The sequence below is a fragment of the Tasmannia lanceolata genome, unplaced genomic scaffold (assembly GCF_043159265.1).
Source record: "Tasmannia lanceolata isolate RefF3 unplaced genomic scaffold, GAP_Taslan_0.1 ptg000037l, whole genome shotgun sequence".
NCBI classification, from domain to species: Eukaryota; Viridiplantae; Streptophyta; class Magnoliopsida; order Canellales; family Winteraceae; genus Tasmannia; species Tasmannia lanceolata.
The window spans coordinates 21,212,719-21,225,302 of NW_027518714.1; the positions used below are offsets into that span (position 1 = coordinate 21,212,719).

The 12,584-nt window shown below is 44.5% G+C and overlaps 1 protein-coding gene across 1 annotated transcript in view; it reads right to left on the bottom strand.

Annotated features, from left to right (window-relative positions):
* Positions 1-1,991: 1,991 nt before the first annotated feature.
* The window catches only part of LOC143862387 (protein VAC14 homolog), a 56,387-nt gene continuing 45,794 nt past the window's right edge, over positions 1,992-12,584 (bottom strand). Inside the window, exon 13 of the mRNA XM_077373424.1 lies at positions 1,992-2,063. The gene's annotated coding sequence lies outside the window, so the exon portion shown is untranslated. The remainder of the gene's footprint in view (positions 2,064-12,584) is intronic.

The window sequence follows — 12,584 nt, forward strand, 5'->3', positions numbered from 1 at the left end:
GTCCAGCCAAACTTTATAAATAAATGCTTTAACCTTTTTTCTTCAAAACCTTGTTTTCAACAAGATCTTCTTCTAGAGTTAGGAGTTTGTCCTAGATAGATAGTTTTAGAGTTAGGAGTTCTTTGATTTGTTGTGTGCTTCTTTGTGTTTGTTTTAGAGTTAGGGGTTTGTCCTAGAGTTATAGGAGCGCCTCCGTCCGGTTAGTGGGCGATTCACATCGCCGACTGATGACTAGAATATGATGCGTTAGTCAACCCTTTGTTTTCCTTAGAAAATACAGCCTGGTTACACATAGGTTGTGGGAACTACCTGCATTAGCTTAGGGCTAACCTGCATTTAGTTAGGGCATATAGGGTGTCCTAAAATCTACAATTCACTGAAATTTAAATAATCGTAGAAGAAGCTTTAAGAACTAGTCTGGTCTTTTAGATCGAGTCTAAGATAAAAGTCTAGGTGTCTTAGGCATCATAGTTTAGAATAGGTGCGAAGAACTACGTTGCCTTGATTCTCGTGGAGGCGGGGATACGTAGGCTTCTTTGGATGAACATCAGACCATCCGAGGACTCGGGCTAAATCGTTTAGAGTCTTAGGATTTGTTGTTTTGTTATGTTGTGTGTTTTGCTATGTTTTCTTACTTTCATGCGCAGACCTTATACATTTAGCTATAGCATGCATGTGTTTGCCCACCAGAACATAGCCATTAGACATGTTACACATAACCTAGCGATGTTTAGGTGACACGCTTCTTTCATTTATGTTGTGTATGCTTATTATTTCATCCCTGAGTCATGCATTATTAGTTAGACGTCCACTCGGGGATATTTGTTCCCATTTCACATGATTTTCGCCCAAAACTCTTCGAAGTTAATAATAAATGGCATAAGACCAAGTGTTCGCACTCGGGCGAATTGGGGGTGCTCTTCAGACCTTCTCCATTCGTCACCAAGCACGAGCCTATTTATATATCTGGTTATCCATTGCACAGAGGATTTGATTTTAGGGTTCCATGGCATATCCATGGATGACGACTCTGAGTTTATTTTAGGTATGTCTTAGTTTCGAGCCTTGACTCCGGATCAAGACATATCTCTTTCTTTTTATATCGCCACTCGTGCTATGCTATGATGGTGGCATCCGTTTTGAGAGTTCCTTGGTAGAGCTCTCCTTCACACGTGGATCATGCAGAGGGTGTTAGGGACTCGTTCCCCCACAGTTCTCGGATCGGGGACCACACAAGTCAATCTTGATGGTGTCGAAATCACGACAGAACCTTCCCAACCTAGCCTCTTCACGAGTATTGGCGAAGGGATTTACATTGGATTCAACACTAGAACCTCCATGGCTTGATCTACCACGCTCACTATGAGCCTCTTGGCGTTGAAGTCGTATGGTAAGTTGCTCAACTTGTCTTCGAAGTACTTGAAGTTCATCATCTCGTTCATCTCTCAAATCTTCCATCATTTGGTTACCAAGCCTTCCTCTATCTCTTCGTGCCGCCAAGAGAATCAAATCGAAGCTAGCCCAAGAGAGTAACGTTGGCTTTGATACCAGATAATGCGGGTGCTTAAGAGGGAAGAAAAAGAAAAATAGAAATAAAAATCACAACAAGAGAAGAAGAAGAAAATGGGAGCAATGCTCAACCAAATTGATATTCCATCAATTACATGTTTATCAACATAAAAAATCCCCTCTAAAGATGGTTTCTAACTCTTTAAATAAAAGAAAACCAAAGCAAATTCGTTCAAGCTCCTCCACTAGCTAGCTTAGGGACTAACATAACATTAATTGCATTGGAACTCACCGACTTTGACTGTTTTGGGAACCCACAGACACAGTCCACAAAAACTGTCATAACTTTCTACCTTTTTGTCCAATTTTCAAGCACAAATACTTGTTGGAAAGATCTCAAAGAGACCTACAACTTTGTAGTTTACCACTTTCCATAATTCTTCCATTTAGAAGCTCAAAAATCAGGTTCAAAACGGGCCAACAACATTAATGAGGGACTGCACCTTAGAACTCCACCAAAACCACCTAGGCATGACATGGCTACCATGTTGGCACTGCATCAGTATATATACCATATGTTTCATGAACAATAATATATATAAATTATATAACAAGTATTTAGAAAAGTTTACACAAAACAGCCCACAAAACCCTTCGTTCTTGCTGATTTTCTTGGAAATCAGCACTTTTGGGCTTATTCACATCTCATACATATCATAAACATCATATAAGACTACTTATATAAGTTATATAATATATCTGTAGAAACATCTACTCAAAACAGCCCATAAAACTATTGTTTTTATGCTGATTTTTTTTAAAAACAATGACAAATCTTCACGAACATGACACACATGGATTAAAGTAACAAAAAGCCAAACTCTCAAACACATTAGATCATACCCAATAATAATTTATATAAGAAAAATAAGATTTCTACAATAAAAACCCTAAAAGAAAATTGAAAACTCTTTTCTTGATCTATAAGAATCATGATCAATCAAGAAACACCACTAAAACCTTTGTTTTGAAAAATTAAGAACAAAGAAAAGCAAACACACACAATTCGAACAAGGAATATGAAAAAAAGGGTTTTTCGGACACTTACTCGAAGATGAAAATCAAACAGAAGAACGAACCTCTTCTTCTTCTTCTATTCTTCTCTCTTTCTCTCTCATGTCTCTCCAAATCATTTTTGCGGAGAAGGGGGCGTCCATGGGTTTAAATAACCCATGGTGGGTTGTTTTTATAAACCCACATGTTGGGTTCCCTAATCATAGTCTACTTCTAATAAAGCAAGAGTCCTTCTTCGTTTAAACTATTGTAAAAGGGTGTAGTTATCAATCTAAGATCACTCAAAGTTATTTAAAACATGTGGGACCCACTTAATATTTATAGTAAAAACGGATTTTACTATTTATAGTAAAAATGAACTTACTATATATAGTAAAAACGGAATTTACTATATATAGTAAAAATCGGAATTTACCATTTATAGTAAAAACGAAATTTACTATTTATAGTATGCTGAAATCTGACGGTAAAAAAGTTCACACGAATTTTAAAAAGATATAATTTTCAATATTAGTAATTAATATTATTATTAAGAATAGTAATAATAATAAAGGAAAATTAAAAGGTGTGGTCATTACATGTAATCAAGACTTCAATAGGCTAAAGAGTGTGCTTCTATCTTCTTCAATCATTGTAAACACAGGTCTTCGATTCAGCCCGTAAGAAAGGTGAATTCGGCATTGGTGCGAAGGGGTCTCCAATTCGGCCCTAGAAGAAAGGTGAATTCGACATTGTACGAGGGTCTTCGATTCGGCCCGTTAAGAGAGGAGAATCAAGTGTTTTATAAAGGGTCTTCGATTCGGCCCGCTAAGAGAGGTGAATCGCATTGTAAGAGGGTTCATTGATCCGGCCCGGTAAGAAAGAATGATCGTATAGTGAAAATCCCCAAGGAGCCAAACTTGGAAGAGTGGACGTAGGGCTTGCCCCGAACCAGTTTAAAATCCTTGTGTTCATCTCTTTGACTCTCTACCTCCTTCTCTTGATTGGTGATAGGTAAACATCTCTCTTACTCTCTCTTGTATGTGCTTTCATATTAATATAGTAATTAGCACTTAAGTTGAGATTGCATGTTCATCTCTTGCTAATTAGGCCTCTCATCATTCTAATAAAGTTATAAAATTAACTAGGGAATAAAGTTCACATCATTGCTATTAAGCTTAATCAATCAAACTAACTTGATTGAGAAAAGTTAAAACTGGGGTGAAACGAAAAAGTTTTAAAAAGGGTAAAATCTTTAAAGACAACCAATTCACCCCCCCTCTTGGGTTGCCTATTAGAATTTCAGTATGCCCAACGTACGTTCGGCAGTTCTTTGGCCCACAATCCTCGAGCATTTTCCACACGTTTCTTGAGCCCTTGGAGGAGGATCCGGTTGGTCACTTCCACCTACCCATTGGCATAGGGATGACCGACTGAAGTGAATCTTTGTTCGTTACTGAGCCTTCCGCAAAAATCTTTAAATTGTCCTTGCAAATTGAGTCTCGTTAACGGTAAGATTCTGGGTATCCCGAATCGGCAAATGATGTCGTGGTAGAAGAAGTTCACGATTTCCTTCGAGGTGATTTTTTTCACAGCTTTGGCTTCGACCCACTTGGTGAAATAATCGATGGCTACGTACATCATCGGATGCCCCCTGGTGAAGTTCTGGAACGGGCCAAGTAGGTCCATGCCCCACATGGCAAAGGGGATGGGGCTGGCTCTCGGCTTGTAAGGGCCGCTGGAAGGCGTGGTAATGTCACAAACTTTTGGCATTGTTCGCATTTTTTGACGAAATCGGAGGCATCTTGTTTAAGTGTTGGCCAGAACAATCCCCGGCGGAGAATTTTGTGGGCCAGGACCTTGCCTCCTGAATGATCTCTGCAAATCCCTTCATGGACCTCCCTCATTGCTAGGTCGACGGCTGTAGGTCGGAGGCATTTGAGTAGGGGCCATGCGAAGGAATGTTTGTAGAGCATCCGACCGTCAAAACGTAGTGGGCAGATTTGGAGACTAGGCGGCGAGCTTCCTTTCGATCCTGAGGCGTACCGTTTTCTAGGTATTGGAGTATCGGGTCCATCCAACTGGGTTCCTCCTCAATCTGGATGACTTCTCTTTCAATGCTTGGTCGAGAAAGAACTTCAGTGTAGACATTGCTGGCTCAACAGCTCCTGATGACGCCATCTTGGATAATGCGTCAGCCCGGGTGTTCATTGTCCTAGGAATTTGGACAATCTGGAATTCTGTGAATGTGGATATTTCACTTCACACTCTTTCCAAGTACTTCAACATTCTGGTTTCTGTGGCTTCATAGATGCCGTTAACCTGTCCAACGATGAGCTGTGAATCACTGTGGGCCCTCAATTGGTCGGACACAGTTCTATGGTGAGGGTGATCCCTGTGAGGAGAGCTTCGTACTCCGCTTCGTTGTTGGACACCTTAAAATCCAGCGTTAAGGCATATTCCACTAAAAGATTATCGGGTCCTGATAACACTAGACCGAAGCCACTCCCCCCAGCATTGGCCGAGCCATCCACTTAGGGCATCCAAGGGTGCCCCATGGCCAGTCGTGTCGGGGTACGCTCTTCATTCTGGTCTTGAGATTCTTTTACCAGTACTGTGCATTCCGCTACGAAATCTGCCAGAACCTGGGACTTGATGGCGGACAGGGTTTTACCTGGATATCGAATTCTCCTAACTCGATCGCCCAGTTGATTAGCCTCCCGGAAGTGTCAGGCTTCTGCAGTATCTTTTGGAGAGGTTGATCGGTAAGTACAGTTATCGGGTGTGCCTGGAAGTATGGCCGGAGCTTCCTGGCTAAGATGACGACGGCGAAAGTAAACTTTTCTATCTCTTGGTACCGAGTCTCTGCGTCATGAAGTACTCTATTGACGTAGTAGATGGGCTGCTCTGTTTTGCACTCCTGTCAGACAAGCATCGAGCTTACTGCAGCTTGACTTATAGCAAGATAGAGGTATAGGCTCTCTCCCGGTACTGGCTTGGAGAGTAATGGAGGGGTTTGAAGGTAGGCTTTCAGTTGCTTGAAGGCCATTTGACAGTCACTTGTCCAATAGAAATCTCTGACTCTTCTGAGAGTTTTGAAGAAGGGTAAACATCGCTTGACAGATTTGGACATGAATCGGCTGAGAGCAGCGATCCTTCCTATTATGAGTCTTTGGACTTCCCTAACTCCTTCTAGGGGGGTCATCTCCAAGATTGCCTTGATCTTTTCTGGGTTGGCCTCGATTCCTCGCTGACTAACCATGAAGTCGAGGAACTTGCCGGAGGTAACCCCAAAGGCGCATTTTGAGGGGTTTAATTTCATTTGGTTCCGGCGGAGTACGACAAAGGCTTCTTCGAGGTCAGAAATATGGTTCCTGGCTTCAAGGCTTTTCACGAGCATGTCATCGATGTAAACTTCCATGTTTCGTCCGATTTGATTTGTAAAAATGTTGTTGAAGAGACGTTGATACGTGGCTCCTGCATTTTTTAGGCCGAAAGGCATGACCTCATAACAAAACAATCCTTGGTCAGTGCGAATGAGGTTTTTGGGATATCGGGACCGAACATATGGATCTGATTGTATCCGGAGAAAGCGTACATAAAGCTCAACATTTCATGTCCTACAGTAGCGTCGATGAGGTGATCAATCCGGGGGAGCCGATAACAGTACTTTGGGCAAGCCTTGCTGAGGTCTGTGAAGTCGATGTAGATTCGCCATTTCCCACTCGATTTTTTCACCATTACGACGTTGGCGAGCCATTTCGGGTGTCGAATTTCTCTAATAAACCCGGCACTGAGGAGGTTGTCTACTTCCTTGATGTGTTTTTGCCTTTCTGTGGCGAAATTGCAATTTTTCTGCTTAACGGGTCTGGAGTTTGGATCTACATTTAATTTGTGAACTGCAACATCGAAGGGGATTCCCTGCATGTCTGAAGCGGATTAGGCAAAAACATTCGAATTAGCCTTCAAAAAATCCACAAGGTCGGTCCTAGCCTTACTTGATAGGAGGGACCCAATCTGGACTGTCCGATCTTCTGATTCTGGGAAAAGGGGGATTTTGGAGAGTTCTTCTACTGGTTCTCCCCTCGTCATCTCGATTCGAGGGTTGGTCCCGCCTATGGAGAAAGATTCTTTGGCGGCTTTCTTCTTTTTCAGTAGGCTGGCGTAGCACACTCGGGCCTTATCTTGGTCGCCTCGGACTTCCCCGACCCCGTGCCTCGTTGAAAATTTCAATTTTAGGTGGGCAGTGGAGACCACTACCCCGAGTTCGTTCAGTGCGGGTCTGCCGATGATCGCGTTGTAGGTTGAAGGTACGCGCACCACCAAGAAAGTCTGCATGACAGTCCTCTGGGTGGGGTAGGTCCCGAACATCACCGGTTTCTTGATTTTTCTTCTTACTTTAATTTCTCCTCCAGAGAATCCGAAGATGGACCAATTGATTGGTTCTAGGCGGTCCTTATAAATGTGCATTTCGTCTAACACGTTGACGGAGTTTCCGGTGTCTATTAAGATTCTGCCAACGTTGTAATTGGCGATGGCAAGGCGGACTACCACAGCATCGTCATGGGGGAGTTGGATGTCCTCGTAATCCTTTGCAGTGAAAGTGATGGGTAGATCAACTTTTAGTTCCGACCGTGGTTTCTTTGATGGGGTCTCCACGTAGTTGATTTGTCCGGCGTAGATTGCACATCCTTCCTCAGTTGGTCCTCCTAAGGCGAGGCCGCCATAGATGGTGTCAATGTTTCGGGCTATTTTGGGCGCTTCCATCCCCTGATCTGGTGATCTTTAGCGGCTGCTTTCTACGTTGTGCTCTGGACAGCGTCGTCGACCGGGGGAGCGACGTTCGTCCGAGGATCGGTGGACCTCAAATTTGGGTTGCTAGTGGTTCTTGGGTGGATTCTGGAGGTACCGATCGATTCAACTGAGCCATGCGAGTCTTTCGATCTCGTTTTGAGGTGGAAGCAACTGTCGGTGGTATGACCATGGTCCCGGTGGTAGTGGCAGTACTTGCTGGTGTTATGCTTTTTCCCTGTATTTCTCATCTTTGCAGGCCATTGTATCGGCTCTCTGTCTCAAATTTCGTATATGATGTTGGATACTATGGTATTCAAAGGGGTGTAGTTGACACTTTCAAAGGGTGGGACCGGGGCTCGATGACTCGGTCGATCGTTATGCCGTCCTTGCTTGTGGTTCGGACCCGACCTTGATTCGTCCTTTTGTTTTTCTCCCCCTCGAGCGATTTCCAGTTCTCTCTCCATGGCGAACGATTCTTCGTTGTTGATGTAACAGTCGGCAATGGCCATGAGCTCTTGGAGGTCATGTGGGGGATTAACGTTCAAGGAAACTTTCATATTGCAATCCCGAATGGCGTGTCGAAGGGCGGGGCTGACCATGTCGAAATTAGGTTACTTGATTTGATGAAGTTCTGAGCGGAACCGGCTGATGAACATCAGGAGGGTTTCATCACGTCCTTGTCTTAAAGCCAGGAGGGTGTCCGCTGGTTTCTGTCGGAGCCGACTATTCACAAAATAGGTAGCGAATTCTTTCCCGAGTTCATGGAACGTTTCGATGGAGTTGGGCTTCAACCGGCTGTACCAGTTGCTCACATCTTTCTTTAGATACGCGGACAAGGCTTTGCCCATCGTTGCATCGGTTGCGTTTCGGAGAACCATTGCCCGTCAGTAAGTTCAGAGGAATTCCATTGGATCGGTCGCCCCATCGTATAGATCCAATCAAGGCATATCGAAATTTGTGGCGATGGTGGCGTTGGTGATTCTTGGAACAAAGGGAGAAGCGACCTCGCTGTCCCACTTAGCCAAGAGGTCCGGGTCGCATGGTGTTTTCATCTGCTGTTGGAGTTCTTTTATCTAGTGCTGAAGGTCAGCGACGATGGTGGAGCCCTCCATCTGACGATCATTCCGGGTTGGAGTTTTCTGAGCTTGAGGTTGTTCTTGATGAGCGAAGTTCGCAAGTATCGGTTCCGCCGGTTCATCACGTCTTCTGGGATGGTTCGTTTGGGCCGTTTGGCTGAGATTCAACAGCGGACTTGTGATCGACGCCGATCCTTGCCGATGATGGTGAAATATCCTGCTCCGGGGATTGCGGCCTTCAGATGACCCACGCTCTTCTGCAATGTCGGGGGAAGGGGTGTCGACATTGGGAGGAGTGGTGGTTGGAGGTGGAACTGCCATTGGAGGAAGTCTCCGCAACACTCGCTGGAAGGAGTTAGTGACATCTCCAAATTGTTGAGCAAGTTGATTGAGCACCGTCATGGTGACTGGAACATCACTGGAGACAACCATTTCTCCGGTTTCTGAAGGTTGGTCTGGCTTCTCGTTGCTATTCAATCGTTTTGTTGAGTTTGAGATGGAGCCTTCGAAGCTTTCAATTTTGGCATCGGGTCCCACGGATGGCACCAATCTGATGGTGCCCAAAATCCGACTGCACGTACTAGCTGGGTTGAGCCTGTGATCCTGCGCTCACAAAAAAAGCATCAGTGGGCCTGGGGTTGTGGCTCCGGGCGGCCACTTCGACACTCAAGTTCGAGATGGGCTACACAGATAATGGACATTGAGAAGGAGTGAAGGCCAAGACAAGTTACCAGCGAGATGGAGAAAGATTAGGTTCAATCCCGTTGCTTGAGTGCGTAGGTGCGCTTTTATAGGGGAGGAGACCCATGATGTCCACAACTCCCTAGATCTGTGCTATTCATATTAGTAATTTTCACCTCTATTGCTTGCAGATCTGAAATGGAATGCTATGAATCTGAACGAAGAGACGCTCAGACTCTGTTTCATGAAGAAAACCTTGCCAAATCAAGGTAGAAACAAGAAGAAGAAGCTTAGGGTTCCAGCTCCAAAGACCTTATTCACAGGATTTAACCACCACAAGAAACACACCGGTTTCTTCTCTGAAAAGCTCTCTTCCAAGTTCAAATGAAAAAAAAAAACAAGATCTAAAATGAAAAGTAAGGGGAGGAAAGGTATTTATAGATCCCCCATTTACAAATGAAATGTAAATGAGATGTCTTACTAACCAAATGACATGAAATGCCACTTAAGTGTGCATGTGCCATTGGCACATAGGCACTTAATAGTGCTAATAGCTTCTTTAAGCAAGAAATCACACCTTCTTTTCAAAGAAAAAAAAACATTCCTAGCCCTTGGATCAGTCATAGGATGGGCCCATCAACTTGCACCCTGTAAAGAGGAAATGGCACACATGCATCCCCCCCCCCTCCCCCCCCCCCTCCGACCCTTGATCTCTTCCTTCCTTGCTCATCCTCTTTGGGTATGGCGAAAGATTCGCCTCCCCTTTCTTCCTTAACCCTTCCCTCTAATGGCCTTGAACCAACAAAACCCTTGACCGATCCAGACTCACCCAACTCTAACCTTAACCTAACTCCTGATGGTAACCCAAGGTTAGTGAATGCCGGCAAATTTGAGATCCTTTCAAAAGTAGGAATTGGGCGCCAAACCCCCTATGCAGATCAAGGTTGATCTTTCAAAAAGATTCTAGATTCCCGCCATTCCCCCCATTTCAAAATTCAAAAAAAACCCCTTGAGGTAACCCACTGTGGCACATCTTTTGAAATTCAAAATTCCCCTCTGGTGACGTCATCCCAAACTCAGCTTTTTGTTGACCCTTCCCACCCACCCATTTTAAAAGCCAACCTAGTTCTCCAAAACCAAAACTCTGGCTCTAACCTCCAAAACGCCCCATGGAAGAACCTCTTTGCAAAACCCCTTGAAACAAAGCCAACCAAGATCGAATTCCACTCGCCCACTCTCTCCTCGGACCGGGAATTTGAAGCAACCTTTGAAATGGACGATTATGATGATGCCAAAGCCAAATGGAATAACTGTTTATTCAGCTACTTCCTTGGGAGAAAACCCCACTATGCCGCCCTCAAAGACCATCTTCAAAGGAAGTGGAAGCCAAAGGGAGAATTTGAATTCATCATCCTACCAAATGGTTTCCTCCTGTTCAAATTTTTTCTTGAAGAAGACTGTACCTGCATCCTCGAACCCCAACCACCACTTATTGGGGAAGAGCCCTGATTCTTCAACGATGGGCGCCTGGTTGCTCGCAACAGAGGAAAACTCTCTCCTCCCTCCCAATATGGATAAAGTTTCCAGCTCTGGATCTCAAGTTTTGGACAACCCAACAGCTCTGGGAAAAGTCGACAGCATTATCGGCCAACCATTATACATGGACACCCCAACAGCGGAATCCATAAGGCTAAGTTACGCCCGAGCCTGTGTTGAAGTCTCCTCAGAAAGCTCTCTCCCAGACCATGTCCGAATCCGAACCCCAACGGACCTAGAAATTCAAGTAGTCGAGTATGACTGGAAACCTGTGGCTTGCAAAGAATGCAAAGACTTCGGCCATTCTCCATAAGCATGTCCTCTCTCTCGTGAAACTCTTGCCAGGCAAAAGCCCAGAAAAGAATGGGTCCCGAAAAAACCCATGCCGGAATCCTAGGAGGACATTCCATTCAATCAAACCTCCATCCCAGCCACATCAGCTAAACTGGAAGAACCAAAAGTCCACCAAAACACCCTGGCGAAAATTAGGCCCTCACAAGAAGCAAGCCTCTCTACAAATCCCTTCCAAGCCCTTGAAATCCAAGAATCTATGGAAAATTTCGATGGTGTTAACAAGAGACACCCCCATTCTGGTTCTGCTGAATCTCCTCCGTCAGTCAGTCCATCTCGTCCTCAAGATGCCCCCTGATAATGCTGGAACATAGCCCAAAAACAACTGTGCATTCTACCCCACTTCCAAAACACCGTGTTCCATCTGAACAAACTCACACCTCCGAACCACCCCATATCCCACTCACTCACTTGCCTGATTCATCAAATTCCAGCCTTCTCCCTAAGGACCCAACCCTGCCTCCTATACAATCCACCCAACACCCCAACTCCAACCTCCCTATCATAATCAAATGAAGCTTCTCGGAGCATGGAACATCAGGGGCATATGCTCAAGCCCGAAACGGAAGGAAGTTGCAGCTTTCATTTTAAAGCATAGTCTTCACATATGCTGGTTCATGGAAACAAAGGCCACATCTCTCAAGCTAAAAGACTACTCTACGAACATTTAAATTGGCTGGAAAGCTCATGGTAACTACTCATCTGTTACAAAAGGAAGAATATGATTACTTTGGAATCCTTCCATGGTGGAAATTACCATCCTTTAGGAATCAAGCCAACTAATTCATACTGAAGTGCAAATCCTCCAAACAAAAGAAAAATTCAACCTCACTGCTGTGTATGCCCATAACTACAATGTGTGTAGGAGATCTATTTGGTCTGACATGGAGAAGATTGCCTCAAGAACTCGAGGCCCTTGGATTCTCATTGGTGATTTCAATGTTGTCCGCTTCTCAGATGAAAGGAAGGGGGGTCGGGTGCTTCACTGAATGACATGGATGAGTTCAATTCCTGTATCATCAACTGCTGTCTTACTGACCTAAAAGCTACGGGGCATAAGCTAACCTCGAACAACAGAGCCAGATCAAACCAGAGGAAGCTAGCAAAGATCGACAGGGTGCTCATCAACGATTATTGGCTCCTTTCTCATCACCTTTCTCAAGCTGAATTTCACTCCCCTGGTATCTCAGACCAGTCAGATTATTGTTTCCCTTACCCCCACCAATTTCACTGGCCATAAACCCTTCCGCTTCATGAACATGTGGCTTCAAGATTCCTCTCTCTTCCCCATCAGTGAAAGAGCCTGGTCTAAGGAAGTTAGAGGTAACCCCATGTTTATTCTCTCCCAGAAACTCAAAGAAGTGAAATATCAAACCAAATGCTGGAACAAGGATGTCTTTGGCCGCATTGACATCAAAGTCCCCCTCCTAAGGAAATCCCTTGAAGGAACTCAACAATCTCTATCCTCTGACCCCTCTAACAGCTCCGTCATTGAAGAAGAAAATTGCCTCAGATCTGCCCTTATTATTGCATCCATCCAAGAAGAATCGATGTAAAGACAAAAATCGCGCATTCAATGGTTGG